Genomic DNA, 23725 nt, shown 5'->3' with positions numbered 1-23725 from the left:
GAATAGGCTTTTAGGGAGCTCCTCAGCTGACATATTCTGTTGTTTGCTAGACAATGTGGCTATTAGAAATGTAGTCATGAACTTTAAGAAAATTGTCTAAACCCATCTTTTTTTAAGAACTGAAGGTTTTTTGTTCTTTTTTTTGTAAATACCAATATTCAGATGCAGCTACTGTTCCCTTATATGGCCTTGGCCAAGGCTGATTTTTTTTTTTTTTCCTGTGCTTGCAAGTCTGTAAAATGAGTGATGTATGCTGTCTTTCTAAAGAAATTTCAGAAATTGCAATAAAAAGCAGTGAATTAGATCTAGGAATTACAGTTCTGTATAGTCGTATGACTTCAGAAACCTTATTATATCACTCTGGTTATCAGCAAAAATTGTAATCTTGTGGTATGAATGACGATGCTTATCGTCAATGGCAATCAGTGTATCAAGAATGAAATATGTGGCAAGACAGTTGCTAGGATAATAAATACTTGAAAATACAACTGAAAATGACAAAGCAAAGGCAATGTCAATGAATGTGAAGTTGTTTCTTTGTGCAGTCAGGTCAATGATTGCAATAGGCCTATGCTGCTTCGAACTGAACATTCATGGTATGTATAGGAAGGCTGAAAATGGGTAATTAGGTAAGCGATGACATGTTTTGTCATGCTGTGTTAGTATTCTTTGGGCTGTAACTTAATGCTGATCTAGTAGTAACAATGTCAGAGTGTCTCCAGCTTCATGTGAATCGTAGTTTCAGATTGATAATAGTGCATTGTGTCGTGACTTACACTTCTTGCATACCAGGCTTTAATGTGTTCTTTGACTTCTCCTCGCAACGTATCTTCTAGCAGAAGCTCTAACTAGAATAATAGTAATAGAAAAATCTTTTTTTTTTTTTTTTAATGAGGAAAGGTCTGCAAATACTCACAGCATATCATGTACAATTCCTGTGTCAGAATTGCTTGGGGGACAGGTATTTTTAGTCAAAGATAAATGTCACAAAATGGATCTTCTGGCAGAAGGATGCTTTGGTTCATCACCAGAGGCAGAACAACTTAAATGAAACTGCGTTTTTGGATCTGTTTTGTATTCAGTTAGATATTTATATTCTGGACACTTTTCTTGTGAACAGAGGCTATTTAAAAAAAAAAAAAAACAACACCAAACATCCCACCACCAAAGATCCCATCAAATACTTAAAAAATAGGAAGTGCTTTTCCAGAGTGGATCACTGGGAGGAGCTGCTTATTACAACTTTTATGCATTAAATTAGCAGCAAAGGAATGATGATAGTGTAGGAAGTTGATGTGGAGCCAAACATGCTTTGTCGTGAGTGGGGAATACTCTCCTTTAGTAGAAAGTGATTAATGGCTTAAAAAAAAAAAAGTGGTCAATTCAAGGGAAAGGACTAATTCACTAAAACTGTAATTTTTTTATTGTATGTTAACTTTAAAATGGAAGTGCAGTTAGGCCACATCATGTCCAATGGGATTGCACTTAACTGCTAGTAGTTGTACAAGTGTCTATTGCACTGGAGACCTCATGAATTCCAGATAAGACAAGAACGGTTCTTACCGTTGGAATACTGAAAGGATCTTTTAACAATAGTCTATTATACCTAGAAGGTAACCCACCATTCATAAGGACTATTTGTGTCCTGATACGATAGACTGAAAGATGAAAAAATCTCTTTGTAAAAATTCTTCACCACTATCTCCATAATCTCTACTTGAGTGAACATCAGCCAAGTGAGAAAATGAAAAATTATAACCTGCCAAGCATCAGTGGCAGACTGAAATGAAAAAATTGCAAGTTAATAACAATGATGCCTCAGAAAAAATTGCTGGCCAATTTAACATTGCTTTATCCAAGGTCACATCTTGCAACTGATTATTTTTAGTAATTTGCAGATGAGGACTTTCTACCTTTCTTATGGCAAGTGAAGATCAGGGAAATGCCAGGTACAGTTTAAAACTCAAGGTTATCAACCTCCTCAGATCAAAAGTAAATCATGTTCCTTGCTTATTTGATCAAGAGTGGGCACACAAATTATTTCCATTGTAGTAATGTGGGATGTTTATGCTATCCTTTATGGCAGTGGTAAAGTCAGTGTAACATGAAAACTCACAGTGGAGTGAGGTTGATGGGAGGGCATTGACAGCACGGGAAACTAAAACTTGGCAGGATTTCTTCTGAGGCAGGCTGTTGCTACTGTTCATGTGATGATTTTTACCTAATAGTCTTAAAAAAGATTAGGTTGCATGTTTTCGAGGTTTCTTAAGGAGAGTGAACCTATTGCAAGCTAGTACACGTGACACGTAAGTGGAGTCCTGTGAAATAACCACAGGAATCCAAAGTGTGAAAATTATTAGTGAACTGTAGCAGCACTTAATTTCCTCCAGCATAATCTACACAATCATCTTAATATTACAGAGTGAACGTTGCTGTAACTTTGCAGAGCGTTGGCGTACTGTCACTTATTTAGAATAGACCGTTCTTCAGCAAGTGGAACATACCATTAGTTTGTGGAAGCTCCCGCCCTAGGCCTGCAGTGTAAAGGGGGAAACCCTTTGTGCTGTTGTTTCAATGTGGTTCTGTGGTCCTCTTAATGAAGGATATATGACAACCTGATATGCTGAGAGTATACAGTGGTTCTAGGGAGATTTTTGTGGTCGAGTGGTTTGAAAATCTTGTCTGTGGGTAATTGTTTTTCAGTCACTCCGTTGTTGCTGTGCAGTAAAGAGTGCAGTGCTTCTGTCTGGCATGGAGAGTGAAGGGCATTTCTTACCTGGAAGATTGGTGGAGTACCCTATTTGTAACTGCCCTGTTTTCTAACCATAGAGGTCTTCCTTGTCATTAAAATAATAAAAATACTTGGAGCAGCTACATTCATGGACTCTCCAAACCCATTGGTTTTTATTTCTGTATATGTGAGCTTTGTAAGCTAGGGCTGTTCTGTGTTGAGATGGCTGATTGTGTTGCTGGAGTGCTTTTCAGGAACGAGAGGATTAACTTCCAAAAGGTGTTCCTGGCAATGGTTAGTGATCACCATGGTCAGAAGCCTGGGTTGAAGTCAGCCTCTAGAACCAAATCTGCTGGGCATTTGCTCAGTAGGAACAGGACCTGAATTCCCAGCTGTATTTCTCATCTTTTCATGGAATTTCCATATCGGATCATTCATGTCCTGTCTGGGTTCTGAGATCTGACAAGATTGCAGCTTGAACTGTTTAATTTTTCTTGCTGTCATGCAATGCATCATATTGAGTTAGTTCAATAGCCCTAATCTAATGCTTACTGCAGCGAAACTGTGAAAGTATCAATCAATACTTATTTCAGTAAATATAAAACAACATGAAAATTCTTTTGACAACTTCTGTCCATTTCATTGTATCTTTTTTAATTGCAAAACTATCTTGTAAAGTTTCCACACTTCTTTAAACTTTGTAGCTTGTCTACTTTCATATACATCAGGCTGATGCCAGCAGCACTCTCCTCTCCCAAACAAGGTTTCATCGAACGCATTAGGTTAATCTGCTGCATTCCTGCAGCAGAAGGAAGCCAAATCTTTCCTGACGTATCTAGGCAGTTGTGGCAGCCAGACCTCTGGACCTAGAAGCAAAAATTTCAGGAATATGAGACTTCAAACTTGATGTTTTGTTGCCTTGTTGTTTTTTGTCCTCAAAAGTAGTTTTCCTTTAGGATATTTGCAATGCAAGCAAAGCAAAGAAGCTTTAGTATTGCCATTCTCTAGCATCACTCGGTCTTATCATCTAGTGTTATGTGATGTCTAATATCCAGTCTCTGACAGGGTGTGTGCTGTCCCAGGCGAGGTAGAGCAGCAGTTGTTGGGTTATGCTCATGTGCAAAGTGAGTCTCTTCACTGAACTATGGAATACCTTTCCTATTTATACTAAGGCTGCTTTCTGTTTACCCAAAGGAGTGTGTATCTGTGTGTAATATTTCTAAGTATACGTGCTGTCATATACACACCCTTTCTATCATTTATATGGCAGTATAGAGGAGTCTTGGTGGAGATTAAATTCCTCCCCTTTTTCTGTAAAATGTACCTTTAGTCAAATTTCTAGAGTAATAGTTTTCTTTTAATATTGGGGAATACTAAGAGATAAACATACCAGGTGAGAAGATAAGTATCTGTACACAGCTAGGTATGAGTTTTTCTTCACACCTTCCAGGACAGAACTGGACTGGTTTTCCCTTTCTTCTGTTCATGGTGGCAGTGTTCTAGGTGCTTTGTTCTACATCCTCTCCGTGGGAATGAAATGACAGGGCACAACTTTCTTGTGCTTACTTATATACGACTGTATGGAGGTGCAGTATTTTGTGGATGGAGGAGATAGCATCCATAGTTTATGATTTGCAGTAGTAAAATTGCAGTTCTTTGCCAGATGGGGTGGTGGGTGGTGGTGGTTGTTGTTCTCAAAATCAGGCCATTTTTGGTGGTTGAGAAAAGTGAGCTTGACGCCTTTTGCTTTTCAGTAAGCTTAATGCTTTTGCGCTGTTTTCAGTCAGATGCTGATAATAAGCTTTAGAAGGGAACTTTTGTGCAATGATTCATTTAGCAATGTAATTGCGTGTAGCAGAAGTGGACTTGACCAAGAGAAAGGTAAGGTTAAAGCACGTATTTAGACTTTGAAGGTTTGTTTTTTTTTTTAAGAGCTAGTCAGAGTAGATTAAGGCTACTGAACACACATTAACACTTTAAAGTAGAATCACAAAGCTGCACTCTTGTCCTACAAAAACGTTCTAGAACATTTTACGTGTCTTAATGATCACTTATTTTAAATCTTATCTTATGGTAGGTATTTCTGTATAGGGTTTCTTGACTTGTAGTTGTGAGAGAGATCCAAATTGTTCAGTTTAATTGATCCCTCTGACCTGAAATATAAATACTTGCAGACCATTGGTTTTTGTTTTCTTTTCTTTTGAAAGCACTGTTTTAAGGTAACTCACCCTGTGATCGTACTTCTATAGGTATTTTTCTGGTAGACCTGTTACTTTCAAAGGCAGATAGTGAAGTGGTGGGAGAGATTTAAAACAGTTTTCCTTTTTTAAGCTTGTGTGCTGATTATTAAAGTGTGTGAAAGGAGTTCCGTGACCCATTACAAAATAATTCTTTTGCCAACAGAATACACAATACATTCTGATGACACTTATAATTGCAGTACTTCCAGAACAATTACCCTCTTAGTTCATTTTCATATTGTTGGAAATCATATTTGCATGTTATATTTAATTGAAAACGGCATGTTTTGCTCTATGCACATCTGGAAATACTCATTGGGTTTAATTTGAGAGCAAATGTGTATTTACTTTGCAGGTAAGCAAACATTTAGCTAGCCTGACAGGAGAATGTATTTTAACATCAATTGCATGTGATACTACATCCCTATACAGCTGCGCATGTCCAAGTTGTAGTCAGTCCAAGTAGTGGTGGATACTGAATGCTTAAGTGTTTATTCAACATATCAGATTCCAATGGTTATGAAGTTTTGAATTGTTCCAGAAGCCAGTTTGTGGTCAGGTGTTAGCCTTTGCCCTCTGATTAATTTGCTGATGTTGCCTCTCTTCCAGTTACATTATACACTTTTGTACCAGGTGAGGTTCTAGCTCAGTACTTCCATGGAAAAAGGGAACAGATCTCATAACTTCGAACAGTTTCCCTTTACTTAGCTTTTGCCACTCTTCACCCTGAGCTATGATAGAAACTTCTCCTTTGGCAAAGAGGTGATTGAACTTTTCATATGTAACTGAAGAACCCGGTTAATGAATGGCCAAAAACTGATGTAGGATGGACATCTCTGTAGAGGATGCAGAATAAAGATAATAAGGTGGTCCAGTGGCATAGAATGAGAAGGCAGATTCATAAGTAAAAATAACAGCCCCCCCCCCCCAAAAAAAAAGTTAACATTGATGTCTGGGTGGGTGTGATTTTGCCTTTGTTAAAGGAAGCTTGTAAGTTAAAACTGGAATAAACACAACTTTTCCCTGTGGTAGACTTGGGCATTCTAGAAAGTCTTTTGAATAGAGTTCATCTTGTATTTTGATATCAAATTACTCTGATTAAAATAATTTTTTTGTGTGTGGTTTCTGGATCTGTAGAAGAAGCCTGGGTCTAATATGAGCATTTTCTTGATGTGATGTCTACACATTTTGTTACACAACAGAAGAGGAATGGGCTGAGGTCATTCTCCTATTGGATGGGAAGGAGCTACCTAAAGCATGTTGTCAACACTGAATTTTTTGGCATTTTCCTTATGCCGGTAATGTTATTGAGGTTATTTTTTTTTTTTAACTTAAATTCACAGCTAAAAATACTGTCCAGAGTGTGAAACAATTGTTAAATTAGCAGTTATTAATATGTAGATCTTCTAAGTCGAAATCAGGCTGGGTGTGGAACAATTCTTAGCGCATGGAAATCAGTATTAGCATCTGACCTCTGTTTTTTTCCCATTATGTTGTCTTCTAAAAGCCTTCTACTTAACAGCTCTGTAAAATAGTTTATATTTCAGTTAGCTCCAGGTACGCATTCTGTACTATTCTGAAGCCTTCTCCTGCGCCTTGTCATCAGACAGAGAAAATGCTGCCCTGTCCTAGCACTGTATGAGGCTACCCCAGTCTAACTTGTGATACAGGCAACATGAGTGAAGGTTTTCTTGTATGAGCAGAACTGGGACTGGAGTGAAACTCCAGTTTGTACATCTGCTGGGTCGTCACCAGATAGTAACTTGTTTGGATTGTTACCAAGCTGGGTGGCAATCATTCAGCATGTAGATGATAGTGAACTAGACAGTCTTCCTAAGATGTTGATCTCCATCTTTTTAGAGACCAAATTTTAAGAAAGCAGTGTTTCTTCCAGCAGCACATACTGGGTTTTTTTTGGTTTTGGTTTTTTTGGTGTCTTCAAGATAATAATGTGTGTGACCTTGGTTTATAAGGAAAAAAAAAAACAAGTTCAAATTCCATGGCATAAAAGTACATCTGAAAAGTTAAATAAAAATCCTTTCCTACAGATTAAGACTGCTGCCTTTCTCCTCCCTTTTAAACGTTTAAACACACTCTTTACGTGATGCTTAAGCTTTCAAGCCAAAGTTACGAGGTGCTTTAGCCAGGCTTGAATCTGAGAATGAGACCCAAACCAGGACAATAACAAAATGACACAAAGATTGACTTCCCTGTGCTTGCTGGATGAAGTGAAAACTGCTGAAATATAAATCCTATATCCTGGGATTTCACTGCCTGCTGGAACTAATCTCATTAACTTAAAACCACCTGAGGCTTAAGAGAGAGATATACACTGCCGTGAGAAATTGTATTTATCTCATCCTAGGGGGAAATCCTTTCCCTCCCCCAGCTTACCTTACTTCTGACTTTGTCATTCTTGAACTACCAGGTCATTTCTTCCCCATGGGAAAGTTGTCATAGCACATAGCAATGCAGTTACTGTATCTGAAGTTCACTGCTATATGAATGCTGAGATCACTGTTCACTGTTCAAGGTTGTTTCTTCTTAAATAACTTCCTAAAGAAAACAAAGATTGGAAAAATATGTTAGCAGTTTACTTAAATAACTTTCCTGCAGAGTTACAGGAAAACATTCCAGAATGAAAGACATGGCATAAGGAAAACAGTTTATTGAAAATATTTAGGTGTTTATTACCATTGTAAATCAAATACTGAGTTTTCTTTAACTAGTACAGCTTTAAGAGTTTGGTTCCTTCTCATAACAGGTAATTGGATGCAGAAATGTAAAATGCAAGGTTGCAGTTTTAAGTCCAATCAGTGCTGCCAATGAGAGCTGTTGTAGTTGTGTGGTTCATTGTCCATTTGGATTGAGACTAGATCCCAAATCTGTATTCAATATTAAATCCAACCAATAGAAATAGTCCCTTTGACATGGAAGGATTTTGGGTGAGGCCTTATCTGATAGTCTTGTTGGACTTTGCAGCAAAGCAAAATGGCCTTGTTCAAGTGTCTTGTAATGTTTCTCTTCTTACGAAAAAATAAATCAATTTTGAGTTATTCATTAAACAGCTCAAACAGAAGAATATTCAGAAGAAAATAATATTAACGCTGAGTTAGCTCACAAAAACTAAAGTCCTGATCTCTGAGCCAGTATTCAGAAAGTCTTATGCAGCGAAAGCTCTTTGTGGTGAGCCTGGTCCTTGTCATGCTGCTTCCAGAAGGCAGCCAGGAGTACGCTTGTATTGTGGAGGTGGAAATTACTTGCAGTGAAATGAAGGTGCCAGTTTCTGTGACAGAGTGACTGCTTAGCAAAACTATGTGTGATTTCTGCAAAAGCCAGTTCAGCTCAAAAGATGGTTTGTAGATTTGAATGACAAGTCTGTCAGAGTTCAGTGCTGATCGTGGCTTATTAGCCCTAAGTCACTGATTTGATGACCAGCCATTCAAAATGTCTTGTATTGCTAGCTTGGTTATAGGGACAACAATAAACACAGTTGCAATTGCAGACCAATTAAAGTAATAAAAAATTAGAATATAAGGCCCTGCTTCTGTTTCATCCTCATGGTACGAGTGGAGAGCAGGATAGAAAGTTGCTTTGCAACACCCTTATTCGTCAGTATGGAGGACAAGATGAGGAAAAGGTTTGTATTTTCAGAATGTCCTACTTCCTTGTTGCCACAGGCAGAAGCCATGTGTGCAGCAGACCATTTGACTGGTAGAACTGGTACACTGTATCGTGTATTTCTGCCATGAAAGTCGTAGAGTCTGGACATCAGCAGTCTCATTGCGGGCCATGTGAAGATGTGCAGAGGGTATCTCCCTGTTCTTGAAAACAAGACGGGTTTACACATTTCCAGCACCCAGAGAAGCCTATTCACCTCCTAATTTACCAGCAAAGCCACCCTGTTTCAGGGAGGCTGATCAGGCTATAGATTAGCCTAAATTCGACTGAGCCATTATGATGGTAAAATTCAGTGCCTCACGTTAGAGGGAGGGTGTTTTAGACATGAATAGTGATCAGTGAGTTTATGAAGAACAGACAGGATAAAGTTTGGATTGGGAGGGTAGGTGGGCAGTAGGATGGTTAACTAGGGGGTTTTGGTTTGGAAGGGTGTTATTTCTATTTGCATATTGGACCTACAATTAATACTTGTTTTAGCAGCTTCTAGTAACAGATGGATATGAACTATAATGTACTTAATATTTCCAGCAGTGTTATTGATAGGTCAGGTCAATTTGTGGTGCAGATAATCAGGAGTGTAGTGCTCATGTGTTGTGATTTGTTCAGAAGCCTGAGTTCCTTGATAAATGGTACAGCAGTTTATTGGGTGAACTTTAATTTTATATGCAAGGCAATAACGTTTTGAAGTTAAGGTTGAGAAGCTAAAAGCAAAATGCAGTGAGCACTCCAGTGTTTTAGTGGACTTTGCTGTTTGCTGCTATTTAAGTGTCTTTGCACATTCAGGTGATCTAGTCTCTGGATGTGGATGCCCCATTAAAGATATTTATGGCACTACAATGAAATGCATATAAGCAAATAGTTAAGTTCATTCATGTGTCTGGATAAGAAGTCCATGTAATTTACCTGACCTATATAGTGCTAATTATGTCGTCTTGTGATCTTGTCTAGGTGTAAGTAAATTTGGCGAAGTATTTTTGTCTAATGTTATTGAATAATGAATAAATCAGTGAAGGTAGCAACACAATATCCATAATAATTTATCAGAAGAACGACTATAGTGGTTTATGCTTGCTGAACTTCGGTGTACATTCCTTTTCAGTCCTTCATAAAAAAGTACAGCATATTCTAGTTTATTTTGTGATGGACGGGCTGTTAATTCTTAGTATAGCTAAGGAGTAGGAACCTGACACCTTGTATGATTTATGTGTTTTCTTTGTAAGCTTGTTTCTGTTTTGTAACCTTTAAAATGTGGGTTTTATGAGTAGTATCATTAAAATTTTTACTCCCTCTAGTATGTGATGTTAGTCATTATTGCTGTGCTGTGCCTCCATATCACTTGCCTGGATTATAAAATGGCCTTCCTTGGAGCCAAATAGTAATTTTTTTCCTTTCTAGAGTAAATGCATGTTGTATTCATTATTTTTTGTTGGTGCTCCCATACTGGAGCAGAGGTCAGAATCTGGCCTTTTCTGCTTTCCATCCAAGTGTGAAAGGTGGCTAGGAGTAGCTATGTGTTTCTAGGAACGAAATATGAAGGGTTTTTTAACTTAAGAGGTTTGATATCAATCAGAGGAAATTGCCAGAGAGTTTGTTTTGAAGTGTACTCTATTTCAGACTGACATATTCAGTAGGTGATTTAATGTTGGGCTAGGCTTTGTTACACTAATTTTAAAATGTTTCAGTGAAGAGTGAATCTTCAGTTAGAGCAAATAAAAGCTAATACTGAAAGTGAATCACAGTCCATATTTCTATTGATTGAGACTTTAAAAAAGATCTTATACACGAGGAAGGATTTTGCAAAAGACTTAAAAGTTACACTTTTAGTTTGCATCCTCAAATTAAAGGTGCCAAAAATATTTCTTCTAGACAGCTCTTCCATACTCTAAAAAGTTGTGGGCTTTTTTGAAGCAAATGAATCAAATGGAAAGTGGAAGTTTTGCTTGAGCTGTGGATTACTGCCTGGTTCTCTGAAGGATGTCAAGGAAACTGCTCTGTAACTCATGAAGATGACCCATCTCTCTCTTCTTTTGTGTTTTTCAAGAAATGGAAGATCTTTACTCACAGTTTATGTAGACAAATCATCTAGCAGGTTGTTGTATAAATGAATTCATTGCTAACTCCCCAAACATGATTTAGCCATATTTCATATAGAGGTGATATGGAATTGTTTTCTGAAACAGACCAAGCAGTATTATTGCAGATGTTTAGTTTTTTCAACTCAAACTTGTTTACTTAGAATAATGGAATTGTTTATGTTGGAAAAGACCTTTAAGATTATTGAGGTTAACTGTTAACCTAACACTGCCAAGTCCAGCACTAAAACCATCTCCCTCAGTGCCACATCTACATGTCCTTTTAAATACCTCCAGGGGTGGTGACTCGACTACTTCCCTGGGCAGCCTGTTCCGATGATCAACAATCCTTTCAGTGAAGAAATTTTTCCTAATACCAAATCTAAACCACCCCTGGCACAGCTTGAGGCCATTTCCTCTTGTCCTGTTGCTCATTACTTGGGAGACACAACCACCTGCCTACAACCTCCTTTCAAGCAGTTGTAGAGACAGAGATCTCCCTTGAGCTTCCTTTTCTCCAGGCTAAACAACCCCGGTTCCCTCAGACACTCCTCATTAAGACTTGTTCTGTAGACCCTTCACCAGCTTTGCTGCCCAGAAGAACTAGGATTGCAGCAAAAGAGCTAGGATTCAAGCTCTTCCTAGCATGCTAATAAGAGGTTGTATTTTTTTTTTCTTTACAAAAGACTTACGGTTGTAATAACATATGTTTTACTGATGTTAACAGAGAATAAAATACTAATTTCAGTGCAGCCTGAGGCTACTGTGATCCATTCAGTACTGTCATCTAATTCCATTGAAAGTTATGTGACATAGTACTAGAAAACAAGTCTGAACAACAAAAGAAGTGTTATTGCTGGAAAACTTGAGAATGAAATATCTCAGATTGGAGGTATGTCAGAGTAAGCACACTCAGGCATTAGATCCTCAAGCCAGTGGCCTCTTCCTGAAATATTTGGTATCATGCTGCACTTTGTTACAGCTGTTAAAATTCTATCTGCTTCTGTTCCCAGAATGATCATTCTCTCAAGTATTTGCAAGGCAAGTTTCCTGTCATGTTACAAATTTCCCTATTTATTTTTGCAATAAAGAAAATTGAGTATCGGAGGTTCCTGCACTGAACACTTCTAGTAGCATCATTCCTAGAGTGGAAGGGGTGTTCCCTGGGCTTGCACACTTTTGTAATAGCAACTAAGATCTATTTTGAGAGTCTTGTCCTTCCCTCACCACACACACTGCAACTAGACTTTGATTAAAGTAACACTATCAAGTTGAAGTTTAATTTGCTTTATGCTACTTGTACGTATTTAAAATTGTGAGCGGGATCCATACTTAAATGTCGGTGAGACAGCGAAGAAGGTAGAAAGAAGAGCTGTGATGCTGATTAGATGAGGCGGAGTAGAGTTTTTCATAGGGTTAATGCTTTCCAAATTGGAGGATATAAGATTGAAAGTGAAGGGCATACTCCTTGTTGAGGGAAAGTGGTAGAGTGGTCCTAATGCAGAATCTCATTAAAGCAACTGTCAGGATTCCTCTATTTTGCCATCACCTCCCCTATTCTATAAGAGTCAACTGTCGTTTTGAGTGAGCATACTGCGAAAGAGGCATTTACAAATAAATGAAAAATGTCACAATTGATTTTGCTCCTTTCAGAGTACTCTGTGTCAGCTTTGTCACAAACCCTTTGTTATTCTCTTTTCCAGATCTCTTGGGTGGACATTGGAAATAACTTTGGATGGTTCTGGGGTTCTTTCTGTTAACCCGGGGTAAGCTCCCTGGATTATGACTTTTTATTAACGTTTGTGCAACAGTTAAATAATATTGACTTTTCAGTGCTTATAAAGGATGAAATACTATAAATTCTTACCAATTACCTGATGAATATATATTAAAGCTTCATAATACAGTCCACAATTGAAAATGCTACTAACGTAACAGATTTATTTATTAGTTTCTTCTATAGAAGTATTTGCGAATTACAGTAATTACTTTGCAGATGTGGCTAGTACTGCTGCATGCAACATAAAATACACATAGTTCTGTGTTTTTATTTATTTCTAAAGAATATGTACCTCTGAGTTGGTAGTGTTCTTTTTTTTTTTTCAATATTTATAATTTCTCATTCTCTTTCAATGTGTGTTATGTGGCTGTTATAGTGCATATTGGTGCTTGTAAACATATTGAAAGGTAAGCTGTTTTTGTTACATATTTGCTGGCTGGTAAGTGTACCTAATGGGCAATATCAGTAAACCCCTTTTAATGCAAAAGTGTTAGCATAAGAATGAATATCTTCTGGAATTTCATTACAAGAAATACTTGAGATGGTTTAGATACAGCAAAGTGTCTAAACTGCTATCACTTCTAATAAAACAATGTCATAGTTGTATTCTCTTTGAATTTCAGTTTTGTGATAGCAATCCAAAAAAATGTGGAAGAAAGTTCATTAATGTTTAGAAATTCCCATGATCCTTTAAATAGGTGTTTAAAGGTTTTTAATAACAGACTCAGTGCTACACTTTAAGAGTAATTTTTGTCCTTTTTGCATTTTCTGTAATGTCCAAGATGTGTAGCCTGCAAACAGTAGTAGGATGAGAGTCTGCCACTTTCTGCAAACTTCAAAAAATCAGTTCATACTGTATAGAAAGAATTGCTTTGTGGCGTTTTGTGTGAGCATTTCTTAAGGGACTCTCCAACAACAATTTACATACATTTTGCCATCTGGCAAACAGCGCAGAGTCTTTATTTCGGTGCGAGTTATTTTTCATCATAGAATATTTTTTAAAGTTCTGCATTTTTCCACTATTGCAATCAACAGATTTTGAAAAACAGAAGAACTGTAGGAAATCCAGGAAGGAATTGGCTTCTTTAAGGGAAAACAAGAACAGATTATGGTGTCACCTACCCTATATACAGATTTCTGTTCCTCTTTCATCTGGGGTTGTAACGTAGCCTGATTATCTCTACTTCTAACACAGCAGAAATTTCTTTGCATTAGTATATGCATATTTGTCAGCTGTTTGAGCGTTTTTAATGTGTTACATACACAGCCAGCTTTTACAGTTCTGATATAACTTTGGGTTAATTAAAATGAAAGGTGTTGAATTTTAAAATGAGTATCTAAAATAACTGTTAACTTTCCTGAAAGTGTATAGCTTTATTTTTGTTCTTTTAACTAGAAATCAAAACTTGCTCACTGAGGCTACCAAAGAACACAATTTGTACTTGGACACTTTGTTTATAGATTAGTACAATTTTGGGACAAAGCTCTCTAAGGCAATCTCTAATACTGTGTTATCAGCAGTGAGCTGCCCAACCTTGCTTTTTTTTTTTTTTTCTGTTTGCATTAGAAGAAAATTGTAGATGTGAATCTAGTATGAAGACAAAAAATGAGGTCTGGCAGTGTGAAAACTAATGACATTGTTTCAATGAATAGGCCAGACAGTTTAAGGCTGGTGTAATTAATTATTATTGTTATTGTAAACAGGGAAGGAAGGAAAGGAATGGAAAAGTTAGATGAAAATGAAGTTGAACTCAGCATTATCAGTTCTACTCATTCCCCAAACTGGACCCCCATTTGACTTTAACAATAGAGTAAATTGTTTTGAGGTAAATCAAAGTGGAAGTCTGTAGCATTTCAGATCTAAATGGGGCACATACTTATGAGTAAAACAGTGCTGCAAAGGGAGGTGTAGAACTGTTCCATAATGCCTTGAAACAATAGCAATATATTGGCTAAATATGACTTGGCAGGTTTGTAGAAGCTCAGACTTTTCAATCACCAGATCTCTGCATGTAAACATGATATTTAGTTTCATCATGCTACTTATGTTGATTTGTCCCAGCTTCTTCTGTGGAGCTGGGCATACTGTGATGCATAGTTATGCATATGTAAATCTTTGTGCACCAGCTGATTGCGTATATGAGAATTACTTACATATATTAATCTGAATCATAAGATTACTCTCAAATGTGGGATGTCCCTATGAGCAGTGGGTGAAATGTACTGATTAACAAAATTACCGTGACTTAGAATATAACTTTAGTGGGAGATTGTCCAAGATCTCCATTCATCAAATAGCAAAGACAGATTAATAAAAAAAACCCAAACTCACGTGAATGCCACCACTGCTTATTTAGTTCACTAAGGAACTTGCAAGTAGGCAATGAGTCTAGGAAGAGCCAAAGGGATGCACAGAGAGCATTTGGTCCAGTGAGAACCCTTCCTGGAAGTGCACCAAAGACAGTGCTATACTGCTAATACAGATTTCCAGTAAACTTATTTTCAGCCAGGAGCAAGGGAATAGGGAAATGAACTGAGAGCTTTATCTTTCTGTATCAGTTTCTGTTCTTAAACTGTAAATGAATATGTTAAAAACTACTAAAATTTTGGTTTAACTGATTGTGGTTCCCCCCCTGTAATTAGACTTTGCTATTCATGATGACAGTTTTTTGGCTTCTGAACCCGGAATATTCTTTCAACCCCTTTTCATGAGCAAATGTCTCTTTTTCCTATATAAATTAATAAAGGTGCTGTATGTCTAGGTCGTGGGGACATGCTAGCCTCATATTTCAGGAAGATGAATCACAGACTCTTCCCAGTCCCCAAATACATGACTCTTTATGGCATAAGATAGCTTTTTTGTATATGAAGGAAAAGTAATTGAAAAAGGGGGGGAAGTAAGGGAAGATAACTTTGTTGCCAAGTGGGGAAAGATAAGATTTGGCGGAGTTACCATTCATGAGTTTGTCATGTAACAAAGTTGTTACAATTTCACTTTTAGAAGATGCATTTTAAAATGCTAAGATACTTGCTTATAAAACTCAAGCCAGATTTCTAGCACCTTTCTCTCACTTGCACCGTGTTATTCCCTGAGTGTCTGTGTTACTCCATTGACTTCAGGGAGATCACTCATGAAATAAAGAAGTTGTTCCTCACCTCTTAGTACCTGAGGCTCTGCTCAATGCTTCTGCTGCTTTTTAGCTGCTATGAAACATTATACCCAACTGGTTTCCTCTGAACTGTTTTTGTGTAGTTGCTTATAAATAGCAGTGCTTGAAGTGGTGTAATAGAACTCGTAGCAGACAGGACATGTGAAGAAGACATGGCCGTAAGACAAGGCTAACAAAAAATGTGCAGTTTCTCACTGATGTAGCTGAATGAGTTGGTTTTAGGTAATTTGCTATTCAAACAAGAATAATGAGGTAAAATGCATTTTACTCATCTTCGTTGTGGTACGGTGGTTAAGCCTGAACCACTTAATTTTAGGGGGTTGGACGGGGCAAAAGAAATTGCTAATCACTTGCTTAATTGATCATTCTCTCTCGGTTGCCTCTAGCTGTAATGTGTTAATGATGGTCAGACAGATTAACCATCAGAAAATCCCCCAAACTGTGTAGGAAAACACCATGAAGATAGTGAAATAGTTTAATTGCTGCTTAATCAGCACAGCAAAGGCAGGGGAGGACGCTCACATGCTGACCCCTAGGTTCCAAAAGAGTAGTCAGAATACTGACTCGAAATGCATGTAGTGTGATCATCTATGTAATAACATATTTGAGAGTATAGGGAAGTTTCTTTGACTACATTTCCTCAAGTCATTATTTTAGCAAGAACATCTTGGGAATATTTTCAACGCTCAAAAGTGTTAGCAGGACCTAATGCATTTTTAATTTTTCCCCATGAAATTGTAGTATTTATTTAAGCAATAAATAATTATAATTGCAGCTGGGGTATTTTTTGCATTTGCTAGAACAAAATTGTTTGAAATTCCATTCAGAATTGGTTCCCAAGCACTTAACGCTTGTGTATAGATTTGAGTTACTGTTAAGAAAATCAAAGAATTGCTATGGAGTTAATAGTACTGGCTTTATTTGAGAAGCATGTTCTTGAGCTCCTTTGAAAATTATAGTTATAATTTATGACAGCTGAACATAACTCCTATGACTCTCCTGTAACTCTAGAATCAGGTTATGCAAATTTGTCACTGATTCCAGTGGTCTTCACTGAGAGCCAAGGTTTCACACCACATCTTCATATAAAAGAAAGCAAATACAAACTTCTGTCCCCCACCATCTGTTCTAGGAGTATTGCTTTATTTTCCACTGTTTGGGGGAAGAATTTTGCTCAATGTTCTTGAATTAAGTATAGAGACATAATTAAGATTTTTAACATTTGTAAAAACTTGTATGCAGGAGGTAATTGTGACAGCCTGCTATGCCATATTAAAATGACACATAAGCGGAGCAATGATTTCATCAACATAAATATGGTGGTGTTTAAAGTTGATTCTCTCTATAGGGTGCCATAAAGTAATTAGAAGACCATAACATAATCCTTCAGTATTGCATCTTAATTCCTTAGAGGGATGCGTTAAATCTTTTCTGACTGCAATAGTGTACTATTGACCATAGCAATACTATAAAACTGTAAAACAGTCTGTAAAACGAAGTACTGTTTTTCTAGACTAGCTTATTTATTTTATAAAAACTCCTGAAATGCTCATACTTCTAGTGATTTTTGCTTGTAGCAAACTGGAAGTGGAAGTATTTGTCTTAAAATTAAAAAGTGACATGGAATGCTATGTACTTTGCCTTAAAGAAACTGCATGTAAAATACTTGTCCTCTGTGAGGTTTGAAGACTAGTAGAAAGTCTGTGCCAACATGGGAAGAATCTCTTTTTGTATAGCTGATGATGAGTTTTTGCAGCTAGTATAAATAATACAGGGATAGCTCCATACTGTAAATTTAAAGGATGAGAATTTTGAGCAGTTTTTTTTCCCAGCAGTGGATGGAGAGCTGGGTCTGTCTTGTTGACAGTATTACAAGTTAGTCTTGATTTATTTTTTTTTTGATGACCTATACTCTTGGCATGAGTTTGTAATAGTGGATTGTGTTAATTGGAAGGGGAGGGGAAGCTGCCAATGTGCTGCTCTGATGGAGGAAGATCAAAAGTATTATCTAGTGAGTTTGATCAGAAAAGATTCTCTGTGCAAGCCCCTCTGAGGTGAACGTGATCCTCTGCTCATAGCAGGAATTCTGCAACCCAAGAGGACATTATTTTACTGTCTTTTCATTGTACCCATGTAGGACATCTTTCTGATTGCACTGTGAAGTGTATCACACTTCAAAGATTCTTTCCAGCCCACCCAGACCTGTGTGATTCTGCTGTGGTTCACTGTACTTAGCATTTTAATTAATTTGGGTGTTTGCCCTTCCTTTACTAATGTTTTCATCAGCAGTGGTGGAAGTGAATTGTTAGCAAGGCCCTTGCGTGTCATATCCCCAAATAAGGCTCTCTTCTTGAAGAATAAACTAGACCTCTAGTTCACTGTGCAAAAGGCTTTAGGAATGTGCAACAAAAATTCAGAAGTCTAATTAAGGAAACATTGAATTTAAGCCCAGGTTTGACTACCTTGCTCAGGTGTGTGCTTCCATGGTCTTGTAGGAGGTTACATGCCTTAACATAAAGGGCCTGAATGGCTCCATCCATGCAAATTGGAACTATTGACTCTTCTGCGTGACATTATAATCAACATTTGTTTTTAAGCAAGGTAGCTTAATCACTATTTCTTAATTGACAAATATCTAGAGTAGTGTGCAAGACAAACTTTTAAAACTGCCAAGGTGTATAATCATTATTTCTTACATGAATATTTAAAAAATGAAGAAAACGTGGAAGCTTAAACTGATGCTTCTGACCCTGATCTCGTTAAGGAAAGAGGTGTAATATTTAGCAGCCTCATGGCATTCTTGGTATACTTAGTAATTCTTTAAGACTATGCTGTTTGAAATATAGCACATTTGAGCTCAAAAGTGAGTGTTTCCTGTACATTAAGACCTGTGAAGGAGATAAACTTCTTGGGAGAGTTTTGACATTTTTTTTAATGGAAGTAGAAGGAAGTACAAATACTAGGTTAGAACGATGATTAGAAGTGATCAATACTGATCAATGGTCAGTATATCAAACTGTTGAAGCTTTTTAGTTAAGAGATTCCTTTATTTAATGTATTGTCAACTATGTGGATTTTTTTTGTTTGGTTAGGTTTGTTTATGGTGTGGTTTTTTGTTTTTTTTTTAAATTAGAAAGTGTATGGCTATATCTGTATGAATAAACCACCCTCATCCTGGTGATGTCAGTGACAAAACTGGTGGATTTCAGCAACACTATGAATCTATCTGCTGGAGATTCAGTTTATATGCATAGATATGGTACTGCTCAAAGCAAAATATTTCACAGTCGTAGTACGAACACTTCCACTGCTCTAAGGCATCTCAATGCATTATGGAAAAGAGCTCATTTCCACTGAGGTAAGTATTTTGCAGTGGTTTTATTTTCACAAAAGCTAAAGCCATAGCCAAGAGATGATGACCCAATTTTTGTGAAAAAAAAAAAAAATAATAAAAAAAATAAAAAATCACCTGAGCTCCCTTCCCCCAACAAAACACCTGCACAGCAAATAAGTAGTGTCGTAATTAAAGTATCGGGGGTTTCAGCTTCAGCAAGGAGGTTATCCAGTATGTGAGGCTTGCAGAAGGTGGAATTCAAAAGCCTGAGGTTTCAGTGCGTTGTTTGGAAACAGGATTGAGGGACTTGGAACGTAGGCAGGTCCAGCTTTTTGGAAAGCTTTTTGAGGGTTAAGTATTCTTGTTGTTTTCACCTTTGCTTTTCCAAGTCTGCCAGTCTTTTCCATCGAAATCAGTTATGCATGCAGTCTTCCTGAAACACTCTGGGCTGGGAGTTAATGACTTTGTTACTGCAGACCTTACAGATGTGCTGTGAGTTCACTGAGTAACATTTATTACAAGCTTTGTAGTAGTGGTTACTTTTACAAAGTATGACTTTTTCAGATAAACAAGATCTTTTATCCTAGCTAGTACTATCACTGTTTTAGTCAACAGCTGTATGATGAATATCTTTCAGAAAATGATAGATTGGATTTTGGAAATAAAATGTCATTAGTTCAGTTTACCTAATCTGAAAGAGTTTTATTGGTGCATCACTTTAAAACTTTTCCTTTAAAACATAAGATGGCACTTCTCCACATTTCCCCATTTAAAAAGTGCTGTGCCAATAAAGTGAATGTACTCAGGTTTTTTTTTTTTTTTTTTCTCCCCCTCCCCTTTACAATGGAAGTAATAAACATCTTCCTTTTTTGAGCTTCTAAAATGGATTCAGGCCATTTTCTTTGCTTTTCTATGTCTATGCACATGTCTTCATTTGTCCATTATTTCTTGTTCTAACAGAAGGAGAAAAATCTGCCAGGTAGATAACGTGTTAAGACGCAAGTAGAAATAAAGGGAAGAGTGGGGGCAGAACTAAAGTGACTGGCAGAGACAGAGCAGAAGACTGGGTATGTGGCCCTTGGCATTTTAGTTTTGAATAGTTTGGTGGCTCTGCAATGTTTGTAAGAATACATCTACAGTGAGAAATGAAAGTGCTTGTTTTATAGCTTTTATAGTGGTATTAGTTCTTTCAACCAAGTATGGGAAGGCTGCTACTTTTCTTTTTCCTGATGGTTTTTCATTCATGTTTTTCTGATACCTTAGGATCAGCTGAAGCTCGACAAATGCAGTGTTCTTATGACTTGTCTTCAAGCTATACTTCAGATTTTTCTTTCTCCTCCCTTTGCAATAAGAAATATCTGTTCAAATGTTTTTATAGTTTATGATAGGCATTTCAGATACCTACTGCTGAATAAATAAAGCTGCCTTCCCTAGCTTAAGGAGCCTGGGATGTTTTTTCATTTGTTTTTCAAAATCTGTTGCAGTACAGAATGTGGTTGGTTGTCATAGTAAATAAGATGGCCTGGCATTGAAATGAGAACATAATTAAAATTATTTTTACTTTTCTCAGGACTTGGAACAAACTGTTACTTAAACAGTTTCTTAAAGGTATTACACCTAACAAGCTCTCTTGAGAGAGATGGCGGCAAAGCAGCTAAGCTATCAACAAAAATACCGAATGGCTGCATTCCCTGGGGTTTGCTTAAATTTGAAAAGTAGATAGGAACTGTGAAGAAATATAATGCAATCTGGTAAAGAAGCTGCAGCATAACTCCAGTGGCCTCAGACACAGTAATGTACCAGTATAAAAATCTCATATTAACCTGGAGTATAGGTAACAGCATAAAACACTCTAAAGTTGCTTAGCTTACATTTGTCCTTGATGCATCATCTTCAATGTCTTGTGATGTTGAGATCGGTTTATGCTGTAAACTCTGTGGAATGGAAACCAGGTCTGGTGTGGAAAAGACCCTGTAAACCTTCTCTGGGCTGTGTTATATGATGACATGCTAAATGCAAAATGACCACTGAGCCAAAACAGCAGCCAAATGATGTTATGTTCTTGATCTTAATTTTATGGCAGGTTAAGGTTTAGTAAGCCACCGAAGCCATTTGCGGTCTGAAGTTTTCTTTCCCTGCCCACATGAATGCATGTGTTTACATGACAGAATCATAACGCTGTTCATCTACGATTTGAAGCAAGTGGGAGGGGAAGCAGTAATTCTTGGGTGTTTCCAATGTTTCCTATTTTCTTTGGTTTTGTTTTTGTTTTTTTAAATTTGGGATGCTTGTTAATCTTTGAACTATTTGTTTTATTATAAATCTTTCTGAGAATTTGTGGAAGTCTTCCAGTACAGTATTAGGGGTAATGGTTTTGTGGAGTCACAGCCCTTCTTTTTCTACTACTGAAACAGACCGAGATGTAGCAATTCTTTTGTTTGTTGTTTTGAGGAGGAGTTTGATACAGGTTTAATGGTGAAAAGCATGCTTGTATTTGAGGAAATAGGTGTTTTCAGAAAAGTAGTGTTTTACCTGACTATTTTTGCTGACTTTCAGTGGATTCTGGAAGATGATACGCTAAGCAGATAATCTTAACTAAGAAAGAATGCAGCTCTTCATTGAATTATCCAGAGACCACAGTTTGTATTATTACATTCTCAAAAAGTAGCGCAGTGATGCAGTGATTTTGTAGATTTGGACGATAGCTTTGAAGCAGTGGTGGACAAATCTGTTGATTATTGCTGTATGCAGCTGTACATCTCTTACTTAGTGGTACACTCTCTGCTCTGATGGGATGGCAGAGCATCAGGGAGCGTTTACTCAGCATCGACAAACCTAGCCTCACCATAATTCTCCTTCAAGGTGGTGGAGGACAGAGGAAATTTGTTTGGGAAGCCATGCTGGCATAGGTTTGTGGTCCTCTGCCTGAGTAGCATGCCAAAGCAGTTGCATGGGAATACAGTGAGCCAATATGACTCTGGCTCCTAGACAGGGCTGGCTTACAGCTGCTTGGCTCAGACCACAGCCTGGAGAGCAGGGTTCTTGAGGCAGCTTGGGTTGTCTTGCCAGTAGTGAGCTAGTGCATGGGTTACCATGTGACTTTTCAGTAAAATCAAAGCTTCCAAGGACCTGAGTTGCAATGGTATCTAGGTGTGCCTAGTAGCATTTTTCAAAATTGCTAACTAACGTGCTTAGATGCTAAACTTCTTTTGAACAACTGATCCTTGTAAACCTTTGGAGCTAGGCAGCAGACTGCTGTAGATGTTTTCAGGAAGTCTCATTGAACATGTGTCTCCATTATTATGCCTTCACACTAATTTGAAAATCTGTGATCAGGTACTTGATGTCTTGTATATTGGACACTCATGAGAACTGTAACTTGCAAAAATAGATCTACATTTTTACATAGTGCCTCTGAAGTGATGAAGCTTTAAGTTCTGATTGCACTGTAGAATTTCTTCAGAAAACTAGTTTTTTAATTATTGTTTTCTGGTATTTATTAGAATCTGATTTTTTTTTTTTTTTTTTTAAGTATTAAGGGACATTTTCTTGTACCGTCTAGATTTCTTGATGTTTTCATTGGGACAGAGATGGTCTATTGTGAAAGGGTTTTCAAAACATTACAAAAATTGATCGCATTGTTTTCATTCATATACAGGTGAGTGCAATACATGTAGCAGGGATCTTATTACAATTCCAGCTTGTCAGAAAAGGTGTATCTGCCACTTTGCTTGAAAGACGTCTGTTATTCAGGGGCCCGTGCTGGTTAGGGGTGTTCTGTGTTTGGCTGTACGTGTGCATGTGTGAGAACGGGATGCTGCCAGAGTGCTTTGCTGTGTTAAATATTAAATTAGCAGATATGCTTTTTTAAAATAGTGTGTTACTAGGATTTGCTCAAGAAATTAAAGGCAAAGGGTGCAAAACTGTCTTCACAAGGTCTATTACCTCCTTGAAAACAATTTAGTAATTATTTAAGGTGCATCTGTGTCTGCCAGTGTCCAGTTACTATCTGGTAATAATGTTTGTTTAAAAAAACTCCTACAACAAAACAAAAAAAACAACTTTAATGAATCAGTTTTAGCATCTCAGTAAAATGCAAAGAATGGTGAATATCACTGTAAAATAGTGTTGCACGCAGGTTCCAGCTTTGAATCGTCTGTTTTTTGTAACTATTCAAAACTTAAGCGATGTTGAAGACATTAAGGTGCCTCATTTTTAGTCAAATGCATGAGAGAAATGGCAAGTGAGTGTAACAAGGTGCTCAGGTAACTTAAATTTAAAAATGTTACCTCTCCTGGCAATTGAGATGTGTATATTTAGCAAGAACTCAGGAGCAGACAGTGAGCAGGCGTGTCTGTGTTCAATTTCAGCCTTCTTCCTAGTCAGAGCAATAATAATTTGCAAGTTTACAGGGATAATTTTTCTTAAGGCTGTTGGTTCTTCTTGTGTAGTGTCTCATGTTCAAAAAGAAATAAACCAGAATCAGTGGTATCATTAGTTGTTAAATGGGCACAGACTGCTGAAAGAGTGCACTGTTTTTCAGCAAGCCAGGCAGGCATCGTTAGCTAGTAACTCCCAAGCTGCAGCCTAAATCTACAGCTTCTCTGTTGTGAAAGATGGGTGTCGTGGTCTAACCCCAGCTGGGCACTCAGCCCTGCACAGCTGCTCGCTCACTCACTCCCCTCTGGTCAGGATGGGGGAGAGAATGGGAAGAGTA

The 23725-nt window shown here is 37.4% G+C and overlaps 1 protein-coding gene across 4 annotated transcripts in view; it reads left to right on the top strand.

Annotated features, from left to right (window-relative positions):
- NAALADL2 (N-acetylated alpha-linked acidic dipeptidase like 2) overlaps positions 1 to 23725 on the top strand; it is a 504243-nt gene that overhangs the window by 15648 nt on the left and 464870 nt on the right. For 3 of the 4 annotated variants that reach the window (XM_037406785.1, XM_037406787.1, XM_037406786.1), the window contains exon 2: positions 12428 to 12490. The exons of the other annotated variant lie outside the window; for it this stretch is intronic. The gene's annotated coding sequence lies outside the window, so the exon portion shown is untranslated. The remainder of the gene's footprint in view (positions 1 to 12427; positions 12491 to 23725) is intronic. 4 annotated transcript variants of the gene reach the window in all.

The sequence above is a fragment of the Falco rusticolus genome, chromosome 13, assembly GCF_015220075.1.
Source record: "Falco rusticolus isolate bFalRus1 chromosome 13, bFalRus1.pri, whole genome shotgun sequence".
Taxonomy (NCBI): Eukaryota; Metazoa; Chordata; class Aves; order Falconiformes; family Falconidae; genus Falco; species Falco rusticolus.
The sequence above is the reverse complement of the archived record's forward strand: the minus strand, read 5'-3'. Positions and strand labels throughout refer to the sequence as shown.